Source organism: Pinus tabuliformis, chromosome 2_1, assembly GCF_031772625.1.
Source record: "Pinus tabuliformis cultivar Carrire ecotype Pingquan chromosome 2_1, CPIR1, whole genome shotgun sequence".
In the NCBI taxonomy this organism is placed as follows: domain Eukaryota; kingdom Viridiplantae; phylum Streptophyta; class Pinopsida; order Pinales; family Pinaceae; genus Pinus; species Pinus tabuliformis.
Genome location: NC_142299.1, coordinates 94207881 through 94229451, shown reverse-complemented (window position 1 = coordinate 94229451; position 21571 = coordinate 94207881). Strand labels below are relative to the sequence as shown.

Sequence of the window (21571 nt, the reverse complement as noted above, 5' to 3'; positions counted from 1 at the left end):
CAAAAGTATCCGCTGGTATCATCAGTGGACGTGAGTGCCCCAAATGAAAATGATGTAAACATTGGTTAATCTATTGTTTCAGGTTTTGGTATTTTGAATTCCTATGAAAGTTTGCAGGTGAAATCACAGTTTGATTGCATTGGTGATTGAACGAAGGACTAAAGATTCTCCGAAGTGTTGTGAAAGTTGCTCGGAGGGAGTTAAAATGGTGACTTTTGCAGTTCATAAACAGAGAACTCATTCAAATATAAAGAAACCAATTAGTGAAGGACCGACAACAAGCCCGCATTTCTAGCTCCACTCGACAATCTGCTTCAAATTTATTTATGTTTTGATAATATAACAATTTGAAGGAAACAAACATGGTCAATACTTTCTGGTTCAGGAGTTTTATAAGTTCACTAATAGACACAATAAAAGCGGCACGAGCTGGTTTCTTAACCAGTAAAACAAATGGCGGATTTGAAGCTACCAGATTTCTTCAATTACCCCCCTTACTTCACCTTGCAGCCTGTAAGGGATACTCGGGAAAAACAAGTGCAGTATTAGTTTTTGAAGGTCGAGCTGAATGGATAGATAAAGGACACAAAAAATGTTTAATTCTTTGGCGTCGAATCCAGGATTGGGCTGAGTACATATTGAAGTTTGTTCATGAGAATGGCCTCGAAGATGACGTTATGACTCTTGAAGGGATTCGATCTGGTGTTGAGTCAAGAGAGGCAGAGCTTGCTGGCATTGATCACATAATTTTAATCCGGGCTCTTAAGTTACTAGAGCAACGTGGGAAAGCTGTGATTTTTAAAGGAACATCCATAGATGATGAAGAGAATCTCGAGGAGAGTGAAGGGTTTGGGAAAATATCCAAAAAGGATTTTTCAACTAGAAGAATTTGGCGCACATCCTTGACACCTGGCCCTTCACTTCAGCCAAAAATAAACAAAGACATCTGTTACCAGAAGAATAGGATTCGTATTCTTATCTATGACCTCAGTTAGTCACATAATGGGGTCTGCGCTCCAATTTTTAGTCTTTTTGGTTAGAGAATTTCGAGGAGAAAGTTGTCCTTTGTTCTATTTATGTAACTTCAGGTGAAACGGCGCCCAGGTTTTTGGGTTGATCTGTTTTCTCTTACAACAATCTTATTTAATGTATTAAAAATCATTTGTAAAGGTTAGTGGGGGAGAGAATTCTGAGTGCTGAGAGGTGTGTGTAACAGAGCTTCATTGTACAGTTTTTGACAGAGATTTTTAATGAAATTACACAGCTCTGACTTCTGAGATTCCTGTGGTATGAAAGTTAGCATAAGTTTTCTTCTGTTTCATATGTAAACTGTTATGTTTCATTTCACTTCATGATCATTTCTAATTGAACAAATGAAGTGTTAAGGTAGAATTCATCATTTGTATGCTTTGCCTTTAAGTTTGTTCAATATTTCATGTTTTCTTCTGTTTGACAAGGATTCATCTTCTATGCCCTTGTCAGCTCCTCACCAGTCTTGCCATCCCATTTAATCTCAATTTAATGTTAAATTTCTTGCCTACCTTGCCTCAGGGGATAATCTATGTTCTTGATTACATTTCTCTGCTCAAGCTGTTACTTTGCCCATGCAGCCCAGAAAAACCCCGTCATTCTATTAAAAACCCTTTTTTATCAATTTACTAGCCTAAAATCAGTGTTTTCCTATTGGTCATCTCCCCCATTGAAGATCTTTACTGAGATAGACCGGAGAGAGCCCTCTCCTACCCCGTAGGGCTAGCTACGAGGCTAAGTGGTTTGATGTTGCCTTGAGGTTTACCTTTCTCAGCCTGAGGTGAAATTTCAAGCGCTAACATATTGGCGACCATACTGGGGAGAACATTCAATTTGTTGATTGTCTTGTCCCAGTACATGAAATCAAATTGCAGATCTGATGCTGATGGTGGACAGCAGTTAGATACATATGCAGGTTGAACCTTTCACCTGGCGACTCCAACTCGATCCAGACAGTCCAACGCTTGCTGATCCATTCATGCAATGGTGGGGTATGTGGCAAACCCTGCCCTGTGTGAAGCTCTAAACGAAGTTAGAGAATGGTTAGTGGATATTGAAATTAATGAAGAATTTTTCAGTACCTTCCTTCAATGTTTGAAATCTCCGGAGTTTCATCTTGAAATCAAAACTAGATTTTGTGAGATAATTGTTGAAAAACTTGAGAAGGAGATTCAATGTTTAGATGAGCAAATCCAGTCATATGATTTCCAAGACCCTAAAAAGTTCTTGGAAATCCTTCCTCCTTCGCAACAAGAAATAACAGACTTGCCTACAGATGTTTATATTGACAGTGTGCAGCTGGAAGTATGTATTGCAGAGTTGGGGCAACCAACAGAGTTTGGCTTCCGTGATCCTATTGCGGCATACATGGACATGTTTTTCAGTTTGATTGATAGATCAGGCTGTCTTGTACGTGACCAGGCTCATTACGTGCATGAAGGGCTGCCAGCAATCACATCTGTGTCCTGGTGGAAGTATTCTCAAGCGGCATCATTCTCAGGTTTACTTGAATGGTTAATCTGGCATTTCAGTATTACCTGATCTATTGTTTGTACAACAAAGTAGGGTAGATTTTGTAAATAAATAAGCAGCCAAAAGGCAGCATTTCGTTCTGAGTCTTATTCCAGTTTAGTTTGAAGTTAGTTTTTCAGTCATTTCAGTCTTGAGATTAAATCAGTTTGAGTTCAGTTTCAGTTTGAAAATTGAGTTAAGAGTTGTGTCGATGATGACTCCATTGCCCAATGGGTGGAGGCATTGTCTACTCTCCCAAAGTTCTGCGGTTCTTGGAACCTCCACGAAGCGGCAGCTGCCATCCCAATTGGAGCCAATGTTAGACTCCGTCTTTTCAAGGTTCTCCGTCAGAGTCAAATTGGCAGGTGACTGTCAAAATCTCAGTTCAAATATGCAGGCCAATGACAATTAGCTTTCACCCACAGCTACTTAGATGTTTGCAAAGGAAATCATCTCTGAAAAGTCGTAAGTTCATAGACAGCAAGAGTGAATATGTGCGATGCTTGCATTTAGCTTGAGAGAGTTATCTTTTCATTGCCATCAAACTGGGATATCTCAATTACATCAACTTAACTGTTCCTGGGGAAGAAAAGTGGACAACTATACTCAAAATTAATGACAAGGACGAGACTTGGGTACTATGCAAAAGACAAGGCAGGAAATCTGATGCATTGCTCAGCTGTCCAGTGTGCTTTACGACTCTTTGTATTGACTGCCAAAGACATGAAATATATGTAACTCAGTACCGGGCCATGTTTGTTATGAACTGTAAAGTTGTAGAAACCCAGAGATTACGAAGACCTGCAGAAAGCATGAGGCAGAAAAAAAGATTGTAAGAAACGAAGCAATCAATACAACAGAAATTGTAACAGCTTGCCTGAAGATGCAAATGAACTATCACAACATTCACAAGGTTACATGGGAACCTTTCTTGGAGCCTTGGAGCTTGCAGTGTCCATCTTATTAGAAATTTTGGATGCAATGGCCTATTGAGCACATCACCCATGACAAATATTCATATTGACTCATTATCCCAGCTCAATTTAAACCTTACGGAAACACTAATGCAGGCTGCTGTTCGAGGCAATGAGAGGATATGTTGGATGGATTTAGATCAGATGACTGTCCTGGAAATCATCAGGTTGAAGAGTATAGTCCTCTTGGGAATGCACATGTAAGGCGATATGCACCATATTTCCTTCAAAATGACACTGGAATGCTTCTATATTTTTGGTTGATTCGTGGCCCTACAATTGTGGAGAACAATGAAATCTTGGACAGAGCAGTAAGGAGTTCTGTTGAACCAGGGTGTGCTATGCCTTTGTTTGTTGAAGAAACCCCAGAAGAACTTTTTCAGAGGTGGAGGCCTAATCAGCCCTCTGAGAGGCTTGTTGATAGGAAAAGCTCTGGTTCGCGGCATCATATGATCTGCATTCAGCTTGAAGGAACTTCGAGAGCCTCAATGCCAATGTCAATGGATCCTGTAGGTTTGAAGTCATTAGAGGTTGATTTCTCTAAAACTTTCGGGACAAGACAAAGGCACCAGGAGCAAGATCCACCTGCAGGGATTGGCATACAAGAGACTATCAATAAGGCCTATTCAAATTCAAAGTTTGTGGTGCCTGTCATATTGGAGGTCTCAACACAACATATAGCAAGCTAGTCAGATTATATTCTACGGTCACACTCGTCAATGCAACCTGTGTTTCTTTAGAAGTACGCTTTGATATTCCCTTTGGAATTGCTCCCAAGGTGATGGATCCTATTTTACCTGGGCAGGAGTTGGCATTGCCTGTACACCTAGCTGAAACTGGTCGAATAAGGTATTGTCCCCTCGGTAGCAGTTATCTCTGGAGTGAAGCGCAATCTCTCACACACAGTGCATATATTTGCTTCAGAGGGAGATGCTGTATCAGTTTTTGAGATTGATTCTGCTCATGAAATGGGTATAGCATTCCATATTGCTGGTTTTACCCCATCGTTTGTAAAGTTTCCTCGTTCAGCTATGTATGACACAGAGCTAGGGAAGGTTAATTCAGATGCAGGAAAGATCTTAATAACAGAAACGTTGATCCTGAACCCTGATTCATCCAAAGGTCTACCTGTGTCTATTAAAGTTGAAAAAATGTTGAATGCTTCTGGTTATGCAGGGACAAAAGTATCCGCTGGTATCATCAGTGGACGTGAGCGCCCCAAATGCAAATGATGTAAACATTGGTTAATCTACTGTTTCAGTTTTTGGTATTTTGAATTCCTATGAAAGTTTGCAGGTGAAATCACAGTTTGATTGCATTGGTGATTGAACGAAGGACTAAAGATTCTTCGAAGTGTTGTGAAAGCTGCTCGGAGGGAGTTAAAATGGTGAATTTTGCAGTTCATAAATAGAGAACTCATTCAAATATAAAGAAACCAATTAGTGAAGGACCGGCAACAAGCCCGCATTTCTAGCTCCACTCGACAATCTGCTTCAAATTTATTTATGTTTTGATAATATAACAATTTGAAGGAAACAAACATGGTCAATACTTTCTGGTTCAGGAGTTTTATAAGTTCACTAATAGACACAATAAAAGCGGCACGAGCTGGTTTCTTAACCAGTAAAACAAATGGCGGATTTGAAGCTACCAGATTTCTTCAATTACCCCCCTTACTTCACCTTGCAGCCTGTAAGGGATACTCGGGAAAAACAAGTGCAGTATTAGTTTTTGAAGGTCGAGCTGAATGGCTAGATAAAGGACACAAAAAATGTTTAATTCTTTGGCGTCGAATCCAGGATTGGGCTGAGTACATATTGAAGTTTGTTCATGAGAATGGCCTCGAAGATGACATTATGAATCTTGAAGGGATTCGATCTGGTGTTGAGTCAAGAGAGGCAGAGCTTGCTGGCATTGATCGCATAGTTTTAATCCGGGCTCTTAAGTTACTAGAGCAACGTGGGAAAGCTGTGATTTTTAAAGGAACATCCACAGATGATGAAGAGAATCTCGAGGAGAGTGAAGGGTTTGGGAAAATATCCAAAAAGGATTTTTCAACTAGAAAAATTTGGTGCACATCCTTGACACCTGGCCTTCACTTCAGCCAAAAATAAACAAAGACACCTGTTGCCAGAAGAATAGGATTCGTATTCTTATCTATTAGTCACATAATGGGGTCTGCGCTCCAATTTTTAGTCTTTTTGGTTAGAGAATTTCGAGGAGAAAGTTGTCCTTTGTTCTATTTATGTAACTTCAGGTGAAACGTCGCCCAGGTTTTTGGGTTGATCTGTTTTCTCTTACAACAGTCTTATTTAATGTATTAAAAATCATTTGTAAAGGTTAGTGGGGGAGAGAATTCTGAGTGCTGAGAGGTGTGTGTAACAGAGCTTCATTGTACAGTTTTTGACAGAGATTTTTAATGAAATTACACAGCTCTGACTTCTGAGATTCCTGTGGTATGAAAGTTAGCATAAGTTTTTCTTTTGTTTCATATGTAAACTGTTATGTTTCATTTCACTTCATGATCATTTCTAATTGAACAAATGAAGTGTTAAGGTAGAATTCATCATTTGTATGCTCTGCCTTTAAGTTTGTTCAATATTTCATGTTTTCTTCTGTTTGACAAGGATTCATCTTCTATGCCCTTGTAAGCTCCTCACCAGTCTTGCCATCCCATTTAATCTCAATTTAATGTTAAATTTCTTGCCTACCTTGCCTCAAGGGATAATCTGTGTTCTTGATTACATTTCTCTGCTCAAGCTGTTACTTTTCCCATGCAGCCCAGAAAAACCCCATCATTCTATTAAAAACCCTTTTTTATCAATTTACTAGCCTAAAATCAGTGTTTTTCTATTGGTCATCTCGCCCATTGAAGATCTTTACTGAGATAGACCGGAGAGAGCCTTCTCCTGCCCCGTAGGGCTAGCTACGAGGCTAAGTGGTTTGATGTTGCCTTGAGGTTTACCTTTCTCAGCCTGAGGTGAAATTTCAAGCGCTAACAAGGTCAACCATCTTCCCTAAATGGTCCTTTTGTACCAATGTTATCATCCCCGCTGCAGGTTAATTATGTGGCAACATGTTCCATACCTACATCAACTGACGATCAATTTAGTGATGTTGTACATTATGTATTAGGGGCAATGGAACCAGATCTCTCCTTCATGACCTCTTATGAGTTGTGATTCAATCCGACGATAGTTCATTTTATTGTGTCAACCTTGTTAAAAAATAAAACAATGGCCTATGAGCATAGTTCCTTGTCTTGTGTCAAGCTTGTTAAAAAATGAAACAAGGAATATGAGGAGAGTTCCTGGTCTTGTGTCAACCTCGTTAAAAAATGAAACCAAGGATATGGGCATAGTTCCTTGTCTTGTGTCAAGCTCATTAAAAAATGAAACAAGGTCCCCTAGAGCAAGTTCTAAGTCGAGTCTTTGATTAGATCTCGTAAAATCCCAGTCACGTCTCTCACTTGATCTCGTAAATGAACCTTCATTCCATCCACTTGATAGTCAAGTCTACTTAGATGAATGTAATGAAGCTTAGGGGGGCATGCACCTAGTGGTAAAGTTAAGTTTCCTTGTAGGTTATGTGAAGGGAATCGCCCATTCACCTTTGTCCCTATCTGGATACCCATCCTGCTTCACCGTAGTGGCTTCCATTTGGTTACAGGAGACTCTCCCTTTCATCATGTTGGGGGCATGTAAACCAATTCAAGAATAGTTTTTGGTCATTTCAAGCTTGTGTAAAAATGAAACTGAATCCAAGCATAATTTTTTGTTTCAAGCTTGTGTAAACATGAAACTGAACCCAAGCATAGTTCCCTATGGTTCAAGCTTGTCTAAAAATTAACCCATTTCCATTTTAACCCTTGTGATTGCCATTCTATCAGCCTTTTCTATCAGATGAGCCTTGGTTGTTTCATTCCATCACCACCATCTCTTTGGTCGATCATACGCTTTCACTTGGTTGTTTTACCCTTTTTGAGGAACAGTTGCAATGAGTAGTCTTATTAGCCAGCCTCTTCACATAAATCAACATGTTTTGAGAAGTTCCAACATCACCGGAACCAATTGCTACCCTAGATGCCACTCGTTCCTCAAAATGGAGTCCTCTTTAAACTCTTTTCAGACTCTCTAAATATGAAAAGGTTGTCGACCGCTTGTCTATTCCAGCTCATTAAAGGATTGGAAACAATATCTCTCTTGTATTATTTTACACTTTTTCAGACTTGAGAGATTATTTTATGAAAAAGAACTTATGGAGTTTTGTTTTCGTCCCTTTTTCAAACTCCCTAAACATGAAAAGGACCGAGTTGTCTTTGTCGTTAAACTCGTTAAAAACATTAAATAGTGACAAACTTGTCCATCTAGACAAGACCGAGTTTCACCTTCGCTAGACTCATTAAAACATCAAATAGCGATGGATTCACCCGAAGGGTGGAATTATACAACAAGCATATGTTATCCTCCTCAAGCTTGATAAAAAATAAAGAGGTATTGGTCAGAAATGACTGGGGAAAATGGGAAAAGCCAAGAAAACTTTATGGTAGCAGGTCACCCTTGAACATGACACTTTCATCTCATCACTGTGACTATGTGGGTTGGGTCATTCAGCTTGATGGTTATCACACCATTGGTCTATAATACCATCCATTACTTTTTTTTGGGCCAATGCTACCAATTCACCTCAGTGTTGCTGATATGTTCAAGAGAAGTCATTCAATTCAAATTTCATCCTTTGAAATACCGTAAACCTTCATTTTCATGCCCGCCATTCTTGAACCTTGTGTCGTCAGTCGATGTTTCATATCCAAAATCATTTACCTCGTTTTGTGTCGTTGATGTGGGATACATCAAGGCCCTCCTTCGACGAGTCGCTTCTTGTCAACATCAGCACATCATCCAAGAAGTTGACTTAGAAACACCCCTTTAGTACTTTGAGGCTTGCATACATCAATGGCAGGTTTGTCGCTTCCGGTGATAGGTTGACATCAATGGCAGGTTTCTCGCTTCCGATGATAGGTTGACATCAATGGATTTCGACCGAAAGACTTCGTATGGTGTAGGGAGGCAATTGGGGAAACAAGCTATATCATGAACATAGCTCAACTCTAGGTAAACAATTATAAAACTCCATATAAATTATGGAAAGGATTACCTACCTATATGAAACACTTAAAAATATTTGGAAGAAAATTCCTTATGAAGATTAATGAGGATTAACTAGGAAAATTTGATTCACGTGTTGATGAAGGAATTTTCCATGAATACTCATTAAGAAGCAAGGCCTACAAATGCTACAACAATCATTTGTCAAAGATAGTTGAAAGGATCGATGTAAAGATAGATGAGGCTCTTCCTGAAAAAGAAGTAGTTCAAACCAATTATCAAATAAGACCCTAACCTTGCAGATTGAGAGGAAGGCGTTCCAAAAGAAGAGGAGGAGCTAGAAAATCAAAAGGAGGAACCATCTCAAACACCATCAAAGGTAAGGTTTGTACAAAAAAATCATCTAGAAGACCAAATCATTGGAGATGAGGATGGAGGAATACAAATTGGAAGAAATATGGCAAACACACCAAAAGGAATTATATTGTCTTACTATCCACTATAGAACTAGAGAATTTCAATCAAGTAAGGATCCTCACTCGATAAGAGAAATGGAAGAAGAGATGAACCAAATTGAAAATAACTGAACATTGGAATTAATATCTTGTCCAAAGGATAAGAATTTCATAGGAACCAAGTGGGTGTATAAGAAAAACATGAATGAAGATGGACAACATTAGAAACAAGGAAATATTGGTGTGCAAGGGATACTCTCAAATTGAAGGAATTGATTTTGAAGAAAATTTTGCTCCTGTTTACTGATCAGAAGCTATAAGGATGTTTTTAGTGTTTTCTTTTTTCCAAGGAAAAAATCGGTAACCTTTTATTTAAAAAATGAAAAGTTACACATTGCAGATGCATTAAGCATTTCAGTATTAGCCCATAGGGCTCAAGTGCTTTCGCACCCCATGCAACGTTTAAAAATAACGTGCACTAGAAGAAGAATAAGAGAAAGAGAGAAAGAAGGGGGAAGGGCAGAAAAACTGAAAACCGGTAGTGAGTAATGGACTCACCCTTCAAGTTTTTCTCCCCTTTTTCTTTTCGACCTTGCGCCACTCACCTTGAGTTGGCTCGATCGAAGCTATGACTAACTGTGTTTCTACTTTCTGTGTAACTGTTTCCTTGTCTCAATCTGAAGTGTCTGAGTGATGATGCCTTTTGGTCCCTCCCATATTCAGATCCTCGTTTGCCTTCTCTCCCTGATTTGTGTGGAACTGTGTGGCTTTGTTATCTGATGTGGTTCCCTTCTGGGTCTCCATTCCTTGAGAGACCTCTGCATTCTCTGTGGGGGTATCTTCCTCTTCTGCTTCTGATTTTTAATGCTCTGAGACGGGGGGTGGGAATTGCCATCCCTTCCTCTGCTTCCCTTTCTGCTTCTTTTTGCTGTTTACTTTCTTTGCTTCTGGACATGTGCTTTGCAAATGTCATGTCTGCCTACAGAGCCTGCATCTGAAAGCAGTGTTTTCGTAGTCTAGTGTTTGCAGCCAATTTTGTTGTTTGTAGATCAGCCTGATGTTGTCTAGCAACCCTTTACTTAGATCTACTTCCACACAAATACGTGCGAAAGTATAGACCCTTTCATCAATCCTTTCCAGATTTGTTTTGAGATATTTCCCTATACTGTTCCCGATGCCTTCCAGTACTCGTTCACTCCAAAAGTGAAGGGGAAGGTTGTATAGACGGACCCAGACCGGCACTTTGGATACCGTCGTTTTGTTTGGATCGAAATCTGGGAACCATGGGGTCATAAACAACCCCGATGTTCACCAAAACCAGGGCCCAACACTGATGATTGTATCTCTAACTTCCTTGGATGCAAATCTTATTATAAAAAACCCCTTGGAGCATAGATGTATGTCACATTCCATGGTCCATTTGGTGAAGATCCAGTGGAATAGGTCCATTGGTTTTGGCCAGAAACTATTAAAACGGAAGATTAGGGCCTGTGTTTCGTAGGACTTAACGAAATCATCAAGCCCTGTAGAATCAAAGTTTAGAGCTGGGGTTTGCCCTAGCTGATCTACTATGTATGGCCGAGGTGTATATCCACCTTGATCTGGAGAGGCCGCTGATTCTTTATTGCCCTGTAAAATGTTTTTATATGAGGGACCTTCCTTGGGTTGATGCTGAGGTGCTGTCTTTTTCCCCTTGTCTCCTCCTGAGGAGCTTGACTGTCCCTGAGGCGTAGCCCCTCCTCTCAGCCTGAGGTTTAGAGAAATGGTTGATCCTGGAATTATCTCATAGCTTTTCAGCGATCTACTATCCTGGAGGGACCACCTACCACTGACCAAATGTTGGATCTGGACCGGGTATCCCGTTACTGCCCTTATTTGTTTTTTCAGCTGCAAGATAGTGCTTTCTGCATGTACCCATACTAAGCAGGTTTTCCCCACAGGGGTTTTAATAAAAATCTAAAAAGGAGTTGTTATTACCTGTTCCATCTGTGAACCGTCTTTTGGATTTGGCCTCGTATCGGGTCGTTTTTCCTTGTGCATGCCTGGATCCACCAACCCTCTGCCCGATCTTTGCTTGTTGCTGCTGATCTGCTTCCAGGGTTCTGACTGTTCTCGAGTGTTAGCCTGATCGTGTAGATCCAGGCTAGATCTGAGCACAAAACCCTCGGATCTGAAAAGTTTGGGCCCCGTTTGGCCGCCCACAGGTTTCGATCTCATCCTGCCAGAAGTCCTCTGCCCAAATGAAAATCTGCGCACGCAGTCCACTCCGTTTTTAGTGTTTTCTTATTCAAAAGGCTTTAAAGTATATCATATGGATGTGAATTCAACCTTTCTAAATGGAGATATGAAAGAAGAAGTATACATGTAACAACCAAAATGTTTTGACTTATCTGAAAATAAAGACTTTATATGAAAATTAAAGAAGGCACTATATGGATTAAAACAAGCTCCAAGAGCTTGATATTTTAGATTTTATCATTATATTCAACAAAAAATATTCAATAAAGGAGTTGTAGGAAGCAACATGTACATGAAGATGGACAAAGACAATATGCTAATTACACTAGTTTATGTGGATGATCTAATGTTTGGGATAAACAATGATGAAATGAGTCACAAATTTTCCAAAGACATGTCAAAAAATTTGAAATGTCAATGATTAGATAATTTTCTTACTTTCATGGACTTCAAGAAACTAAGACGAAAACAAGAATGTTAATATCACAAAAAATATCTTAGGGATATTCTTAAGTGATTTGGGATGGAAGAATGTGTCATTATAAGCACACTTATGGCTACATGTTACAAGTTGAGTAAGGATGACGAATCTCCTATGGTGGATGTAACGCATTTCAATTCAATGATTGGAGGTCTCTTATATATAACAACTTTGTAACCAGACATCATGCGGGCAGTAGACATGGTAGCAAGATTCCAATAAGCTTTTAAAGAATCTCACTGGTAGCTATAAAATAATACTCAAATTCCTAAAAGGCACTCTTGATTTTGGACTATGGTACCCCAAGAACATAAATCATACCTTGAAATAATAAACTGATGTATATTGGGAAATAAGCGTTGATGATCGCAAGAGTACCAGTGGGAATGCATTCTTCCTATGAGATTGTCTTCATCTTGGTTAAGAGAAAAAAAATCATCTATATCTCTCTCCACAATGGAAGCTGAATATATAGCAACTGTAATTATTATACACAATCCTATGGATGAAGGAAGCCTTGAATGGTGTCAATATAAAAACAAATCAGCCTATCACCATCTACTGTGAAAATACTAGTGTAATCAACCTCTCAAAGAATCTAGTCATGCATTCAAAAACAAAACATTACCCAATCAATTACCACTTTCTCCAAGAATAAGTTGTAGAGAAGAACATAAATATGGAGTATGCCAACACTAACGAAAAAATTGCAGACATCTTCACAAAACCCCTACCTCAAGAAGCATTTGAATATATTCATCAAAAGATGGGGGCCATTCTCTTGCATCCCATTAGAACATCCCTTTTCCATTGATGTCAAAGGAAAATAATATGATAGGGAAGAAAAATCATGACAACACGAGAAACACAATGATAGGGGGGAGAAGAATATGAGGATATTGTTGGCATTGTTGTTTTGGCATTGATGTCAACAAATTCTTGGTGCTGCTTATGTCTCTACATATCTTGGAGAAATTGGATATGTTGCTACATGTGTTGAGTTGTGGCTACATATGTTGGAGGTGCTTCTACTAGTGTTGGAGGCAGTTGGATGACATGATGTTGTTGCTGCAAGAGTTGGAGATGCTACTACATGAGTTAACGATGTTGCTATAGGTGTTGGAGGTGTTTGGACAGACAATGGTTGGAAGAATAGGACTTGCATGTCATTGAATTATTCTTAGCCTATTCATTAGTTGTAGACTTGACACAAAGGCTTGGAGGTGTGCTCAAGAGTTAAAGAAGATGATTCATTAGTTGGCAGAGGTTCAAGGCCGAAGGATTGATGTTTTACCTTAGCTTTAGCTTCAGTCACATGGAGCCAAGCCTGTGGGAGCGGTTGGAAGGATCCAGTCACTAGAAGAGAAGCCTATGGGAGTGAATATATGTCTCATTCACATGGATCCAGTGCTATGGGAGAGAATGAAGGGTTTCACGAGTTTTTCTCCAAATTTCTCACACTTCTCAACTAATTTTTATGTTATGGCGACATTCTTGATCATAAATTATCGGTTTATGATCGGAAAATTTTGTGGGACCTCCAAAAGTTGGTTAAAGTTGAAAATATCAAAAGGATAGTGGAGTTAGTGGTTTGATAGACTCAATGAGTTGAATCTAGGTTGAATACAACATATGAACAAAGTTGTAATTCCTAGTAGTTATTTTTAATTATTGAGTTGAGCACTTGATTTCATCCATATATTAGAGGAATCCGAATGATAGTTTGGTTAGATGAGTGATGTATTGAGTGTGCGTGTGTGTGGAGAAGAGTATGTAACCTGTGCGATTTTTGCATTCCATATTTTTTGAAGTGGTTTGTAGTAGTAGCAACAATGACATGAAATATGTTTCAGCCATTATATTTGTGGAGTAAGTGAGAAGATGAAGTGTTGATTGGAATAATGTTTGGTGAGATGGTATTGATACATGTGTAGTATTTTGAGTTTGATGATTTGATTTTGGTTGTGTGCTTTGACGATGTGTTGCTGTAGTGCTCATGTTGAGCAATTCTCAGTTCCAATATGAAATATTTTTAAACGAGAACCACATAGAGGAGAAGAGTTGGGTGACTTAGGCGAAATCAATATTAGAGAGAATATTTCTCAATCCAATGGTGGTTGGATAGTTCAACAAAAAATGGGCGAGGCTAATTGGTCGTGGTATCTTCCAGTAGATCAGAATCTCTAGAGTCGTTGATATTTCAAGCGTAACAGGGTGAGGATTGTTGATCGTGGTGGCCTTCAACGGATGGTAGTTTGTAAATTCACATGAGAAAAAGTATCTATTTGATAGTAGCCATATTTGTATCTCTATGTAAAGAATTGTTTGACATAATATAATTTGAGCAACACAACAACAACGGGTGGTTTTTCTCCGGAGAGGGTTTTCCACAAGACATACTTGTGTCCATTGTGTTGATTGTTTTTATGGTTGCATGTATATATTTGATGCTATGATCTATGCTTATGTGTTTTAGATTGTTCATGTTTAAAGGAATAATAATTTGGATAAAAAATTTCAAGTGCTATCACTACTGATTCAAGGCATCCAAGACATCAATAAAGGGAAATAATTGTGATTGCAACAATAATGATTCTAATACTGAAATGACACAATTTGTCAAGAAGCTGAGGGAAGGATTTGAACTCAAGTTACCTCTCATTTTCTTTAGATATGGTAAAATAGGACATTATGTGAAAAAGTTCCCTTTTAAAGATGAAAATGATGATGAATGTGAACCTAAGAGAAGAACCTTCAAGAGGAATGTGTCATTCAAAAATAATTTCTTCTCCAAACAAGACAGTGATGACTCTAATGAAGAAGAATAATATGGTGGAAGTAGTGAAATATTGTTCATGGCCTTCATAAATGAAACATATAATGCAAATGAAGAAGAAAGTTCAGAAGAAGTAGAAGGAAATGTGGAGGAAATTTGATTAGTGCCATAGAAGAAAATGAGAGAATTAGAAAGAAGAATGAAAAGTTATCTCGAGAAATCAACACTCTCAAAACCAAGAAGGAAGAAGCTAAAAGAATAAAAGTGTTGAGCAATAAGCTAAAGGAAAAAGGGAGAAATATATGAAGAATTGGAAGTTGAAGTTGTATTTCTAAAAGGAGAGTTGGAAAAAGCCAACAATAATTTGAAGAGTTCCCAAACCTTGGATGTAATTCTTAGCTCTCAAAGGCCACTACATGAAAACTCTGGACTTGTATATACAAGCAAATATTCTAATTCAAAGGAAGAAACCAATGAAGAAAATCTTAGAATTTTCATTGATGTCCTTAAAGGATCTTATCATTATAACCTTACAGGAAACAAAGCTCATCCAAGGAATGAGAAGCAGCCCCTTGTTAAAAGGAATATCTCATCAGGTCAAACTTAACCTAACGGGTATCAAACTATTTTCCTTGGTCACTGTTTCTTTTGTAAAAAAATTGGTCATCAGGAAAAACATTGCAAGGGTTATGGGGCTAATCATCAAAATAAGATTGTTGATCCAAAGAGGCAAGGCCAAATAAAGACTTATAATTCCTTTTCTCCTCTTTCAAAGTATAGTCTAGAATGTTAGAATTGCAATAATCTAGTCCATGTAGCACAAAATTATCCTTTAGAGCAAAGAAAGAAAGTTTGGAGAATCTACGTTTAAGAATTGCAGTCTAGCTTTATGTGCTCAGAAAAAGGAAAATCAATGATTTCTAGATAGTTTATGTTCTAGGCACATGACAGGTGACTAGAAAAAGTCCATCTCAATAAGCAAAGAAAATCATGGAAATGTGACCTTTGGAGACAATGGATCTACTGAACTTACTAGTAAAGGCACAATGAGTCTCATTATTGGCAAGGGAAAAGCACAAAATGCACTATATGTTGAAGGAATCAAGCATAATGTTCTAAGTGTTAGCCGAATATGCGATCAAGGACATGATATCATCTTTTGTTCCAAGGAATGTGAGATAAGGAGATCGTCTTTAGGAAAATTGGTAGGAAAAGGAGTAAGAACAACATATAATGTATACATTCTTAGTGAAATTCAAGAAGAGGGATGTTGCATGAGTAAAAAAAAAGAAAGTTGGATGTGACACAAGCATTTGGGACACCTAAGCTTTGATAATTTGGTAAAGATTAGCAAAAAATCAAGAAGTAAGAGATATCCCCAGAATTTGAAAGCCAACAAATGTTATTTGTGCACCATGTCAACATGGAAAGCAAACTAGGACCAACTTCAAATCAAATAAATGTTCGACATCAAAGCCTATGGAAATTGTTCATGCAAATTTGTGTGGTCCAACCAGAACTCCATCTCTACAAGGAGAAAGGTACTTTATTTTATTTATAGATGATTATACTAGAATGTTGTGGGTATCTTTCATAAGATATAAGTTGGAAGCATTAGATTGTTTTACAAATTTCAAAGCAACAGTTGAAAATGAAAGTGAGTTGAAGATCAAATGCTTAAGAATAGATAGAGGTGGTGAATTTTCCTAAGAATAATTCAACGAATTCTATGAAAAATATGGAATGAAAAGGGAAATTTCTATTTCTAAGACTCCACAACAAAATGTTGTAGAAAGAAATAGCATATCTCTACAAGAGAATGCAAGAACAATGTTGTTGGAAGCTGATTTACAGGAAAATGTTTGGAGGGAGGTGTTACAGGTCAATTTGGGCACATCAACGTCGACTTCCAGATCAATACTATTAGGGTCCATCAATCCTGAATTCAGTTGTTTTCATTCTTTAATGAGGTCAACCTACATCATGATTGCCTCCCAAGAGTTTCCATGACACTATTCATCCAAAAAGTTCCCCTAAGGAGATCAGTGCAGGTAGCCTTCTATCAGGCTGCATTGCAATGCAGGAACTGCATTGACTGGATGCGCTATAGCACAATTAGCCTTTGTTTCACCTGCACTGAGCGGGTTTCAACTAATTTTTTAAATGAATCCATTGGATTCCTCATCCAATGGATACTTCTGGAAGTTTCCAAGTTGGTTGAGCTCACATTTGGATAAGGAAGAGGATGAATGAACCCAATCCAGTATCCATTCCTCCATGGAACCACCTCCCAAATTTGGCAGAGCATTCATGAGGGTCATTAATGGCTTAACCTCCTCCATTCTACTATAAATTGACCAAGCATTCAAAGTCTGGTCTAGGTTGGAATTTCTTGAGCTAAGGAGATGCTGTTTGAATGAGATTAGTAAGAGTATTTTAATGATGTCGAATTGTTGCTTCATGAGGAGAGAAGGGATTGAACTAGAAGGAAGACACTGAATTAGGCATGAACATTCATAGGTTGTAATCTTTCCTTTTATCAATAAAGAATAAAGAATGTTAGAAATGCAACAATCTAGGCCATAAGCACAAAATTATCCTTTAGAGAAAAGAAAGAAAGTTTGGAGAATCTACCTTTAAGAATTTCAGTCTAGCTTTATGTGCCCAGAAATAGGAAAATCAATGATTTCTAGATAGTGTATGTTCTAGGCACATGACAGGTGACTAGAAAAAGTCCATCTCAATAAGCAAAGAAATCATGGAAATGTGCCCTTTGGAGACAATGGATCTACTGAACTTACTAGTAAAGGCACAATGAGTCTCATTAATGGCAAGGGTAAAGCACAAAATGTACTATATGTTGAAGGAATCAAGCATAATGTTCTAAGTGTTAGCCAAATATGCGATCAAGGACATGATATCATCTTCTGTTCCAAGGAATGTGAGATAAAGAGATCATCTTTAGGAAAACTGGTATGAAATAGAGTAAGAACAACATATAATGTATACATTCTTAGTGAAAATCAAGAAGAGGGATGTTGCATGAGTAAAAAAAAATGAAAGTTGGATGTGGCACAAGCTTTTGGGACACCTAAGCTTTGATAATTTGGTAAATATTAGCAAAAAAACAAGAAGTAAGAGATATCCCTAGAATTGCAAAGCCAACAAATGCTATTTGTGCACCATGTCAACATGGAAAGCAAACTAGGACCAACTTCAAATCAAAGAAATGTTCGACATCAAAGCCCTTGGAAATTGTTCATGCAAATTTGTGTGGTCCAACCAGAACTCCATCTCTACAAGGAGAAAGGTACTTTATTTTATTTATAGATGATTATACTAGAATGCTGTGGGTGTCTTTCATAAGATATAAGTTGGAAGCATTATTTTTTTTACAACTTTCAAAGAGATGGTTGAAAATGAAAGTGGGTTGAAGATCAAATGCTTAAGAACAGATAGAGGTGGCGAATTTTCCTAAGGATAATTCAACGAATTCTATGAAAAATATGGAATAAAAAGGTAAATTTATATTTCTAGGACTCCACAAAAAAATGTAGTAAAAGGAAATAACATATCTCTACAAGACACTGCAAGAACAATGTTGTTGGAAGCTGATTTACAGGAAAATGTTTGGAGGGAGGAAATTGGGGAAACAAGCTATATCATGAACATAGCTCAACTCCAAGTAAACAGTTATAAAACTCCATATAAATTATGGAAAGGAATACCTGCCTCTATGAAACACTTCAAAATATTTGGAAGAAAATTCCTTATGAAGATTAATGAGGATTAACTAGGAAAATTTGATTCGTGTGTTGATAAAGGAATTTTCCATGAATACTCATTAAGAAGCAAGGCCTACAAATGCTACAACAATCATTTTTCAAAGATAGTTGAAAGAATCGATGTAAAGATAGATGAGGCTCTTCCTGAAAAAGAAGTAGTTCAAACCAATGATCAAATAAGACCCTAACCTTGTAGATTGAGAGGAAGGCGTTGCAAAAGAAGAGGAGGAGCTGGAAAATCAAAAGGAGGAACCATCTCAAACACCATCAAAGTTAAGGTTTGTACAAAAAAATCATCCAGAAGTCCAAATTATTGGAGATGAGGATGGAGGAATAAAAATTGGAAGAAATATGGCAAACACACCAAAAGGAATGATATTTCCTTACTATCCACAATAGAACTAGAGAATTCCACTCAAGTAAGGATCCTCACTCGATAAGAGAAATGGAAGAAGAGATGAACCAAATTGAAAATAACTGAACATTGGAATTAATACCTTGTCCAAAGGATAAGAATTTCATAGGAACAAAGTGGATGTATAAGAAAAACATGAATGAAGATGGACAAATCATCAAAAACAAGGAAATATTGGTGTGCAAGGGATACTCTCAAATTGAAGGAATTGATTTTGAAGAAATTTTTTCTCCTATTTCTAGATTAGAAGCTATAAGGATGTTTTTATAATTTTCTTATTCAAAAGGCTTTAAAGTATATCATATGGATGTGAATTCAACCTTTCTAAATGGAGATATGAAAGAAGAAGTATACATGTAACAACCAAAAGGTTTTGACTTATCTGAAAATAAGGACTTTATATGAAAATTAAAGAAGGAACTATATGGATTAAAACAATCTCCAAGAGCTTGATATTCTAGATTTTTATCATTACATTCAACAAGAAAGACTCAATAAAGGAGTTTTACGAAGCAACCTGTACATGAATATGGACAAAGACAATATGCTAATCACACTAGTTTATGTGGATGATCTACTTTTTTGGAGAAACAATGATGAAATGAGTCACAAATTTTCCCAAGACATGTCAAAAGAATTTGAAATGTGAATAATTAGATATTTTTATTACTTTCATGGACTTCAAGAAACTAAAACAAAAACAAGAATGTTAATATCACAAAAAAATATTTGAGGGTTATGCGTAGGTGATTTGAGATGGAACAATGTGTCATTGTAAGCACACCTATGGCTACATGTTACAAGTTGAGTAAGGGTGACGAAACTCCTGTGGTGGATGTAACTCATTTCAATTCAATGATTGGAGGTCTCTTATATCTAACAACTTTGTGACCAAACATCATGCAGGCAGTAGACATGGTGGTAAGATTCCAATAAGCTTTTAAAGAATCTCACATGCTAGCTATAAAAGAATGCTCAGATACCTAAAAGGCACTCTTTATTTTGGACTATGGTACCCTAAGAGCATAAATCATACCTTGAAATAATAAAATGATGTAGATTGAGCAAGAAGCATTGATGATCGCAAGAGTACCAGTCATAATGCATGCTTCCTAGGAGATTGTCTTGCATCTTGGTTAAGCGAAAAACAATCATCTTTATCTCTCTCCATAATGGAAGCCGAATATATAGCAATTGTAATTATTGTACACAATCCTATGGATGAAGGAAGCCTTGAAGGGTGTCAATATAAAAAAAAATCAACCTATCACCATCTACTGTGAAAATACTAGTGTCATCAACCTCTCAAAGAATCTAGGCATGCATTCAAAAACAAAACACTACCCAATCAATTACCACTTTCTTCGAGAATAAGTTGTAGAGAAGAATATAAATATGGAATATGCCAACACTAAGTGTTAGAAAATTATATATTATAGAGCAATGGAACACATAAAATGTTATAGAAATATAAACACAGAAAACACATAAAACAAGAGAGACACAGATATACGTGGTTCACCGAAGTTGGGCTATGTCCACGGAGAAACAACCAGTCCTTCCTTTTATATTATCCAGCAAACTGAAGAGATACAACTTACAGCAGATCCGCTGTAACACCCTCTTCGCTCTCAATCTCCTCTCTCTTCCTCACTCAGAATATAGATACACATAGACACAATACAATTCCCTCATATATGGTGAGGGGTTGTCTTATAGGGCAAAAAACCCTAAATTAAACATAACTTCTACCGTCAGATCATTCGCCAAATGAACGGCCAAAATTTACTAGAAATTACTAGACTTTTACAAGGTAATTTACATCTATTTTTAGCTTCGGGGGCGCTGCCCCCGAACCCCCGCCGGGGGACCGCTAGCCCTCGAAACCCCTAGCGTGGAGGGGTGTATAGTCTTCCTGGGGTATACATCCAGCTGAAACTTTTGAATACAGAAGATAATCAGGCTCCACACTCAACACTAATGAAAAAATTGCAGAAATCTTCACAAAACCCCTACCTCAAGAATCATTTGAATATATTAATCAAAATATGGGGGCCGTTATCTTGCATCCCATTAGAACATCCCTTTGTCATTGATGTCAAAGGCAGATAATATGTCAGGGGGAGAAAAATCATGACAATAGGAGAAACACAATGATAGGGGGGAGCAAAATATGAGGAGATTGTTGGAATTGTTGTTTTGACATTGATGTCAACAAGTTCTTGGTGCTGCTTATGTCTCTACATATCTTGGAGACATTGGATATGTTGCTACATGTGTTGAGTTGTGGTTACATATGTTGGAGGTGCTTCTACTGGTGTTGGAGGCAGTTGGATGACACGATGTTGCTGCTGTAGGAGTTGGAGATGCTGCTACATGCATTAACGATGTTGCTATAGGTGTTGGTGGTGTTTGGACAGACTATGGTTGCAGGAATAATAGTTGCATGTCATTGAATTATTCTTAGCCTATTCATCAGTTATAGACTTGACACAAAGGCTTGGAGAGGTGTATTCAGGAGCTAAAGAAGATGATCCATTAGTTGGAAGAGGTTCAAGGCTGAAGGATTGATGTTTTACCTTAGCTTTAGCTTCAATAGCATGGAGCCAAGCCTGTGGGAGTGGCTGGAAGAGAAGCCTATGGGAGTGGCTATATGTCTCATTCGCATGGATCCAGTGCTATGGGAGAGAATGAAGGGTTTCACGAGTTTTTCTCCAAATTTCTCACACTGCTCAACTAATTTTTATGTTATGGTGACATTCTTGATCCTAACTTTTCAGTTTATGATTGGAAAATTT

At 37.8% G+C, this 21571-nt stretch overlaps 2 pseudogenes; both read left to right on the top strand.

The window, feature by feature from the left end:
* The first annotated feature begins 450 nt into the window (after positions 1-450).
* LOC149198945 (vacuolar protein sorting-associated protein 25 pseudogene) lies at positions 451-995 on the top strand (annotated as a pseudogene).
* A 4149-nt stretch (positions 996-5144) lies between these two features.
* On the top strand, positions 5145-5629 carry LOC149198944 (vacuolar protein sorting-associated protein 25 pseudogene; annotated as a pseudogene).
* Positions 5630-21571: the final 15942 nt, after the last annotated feature.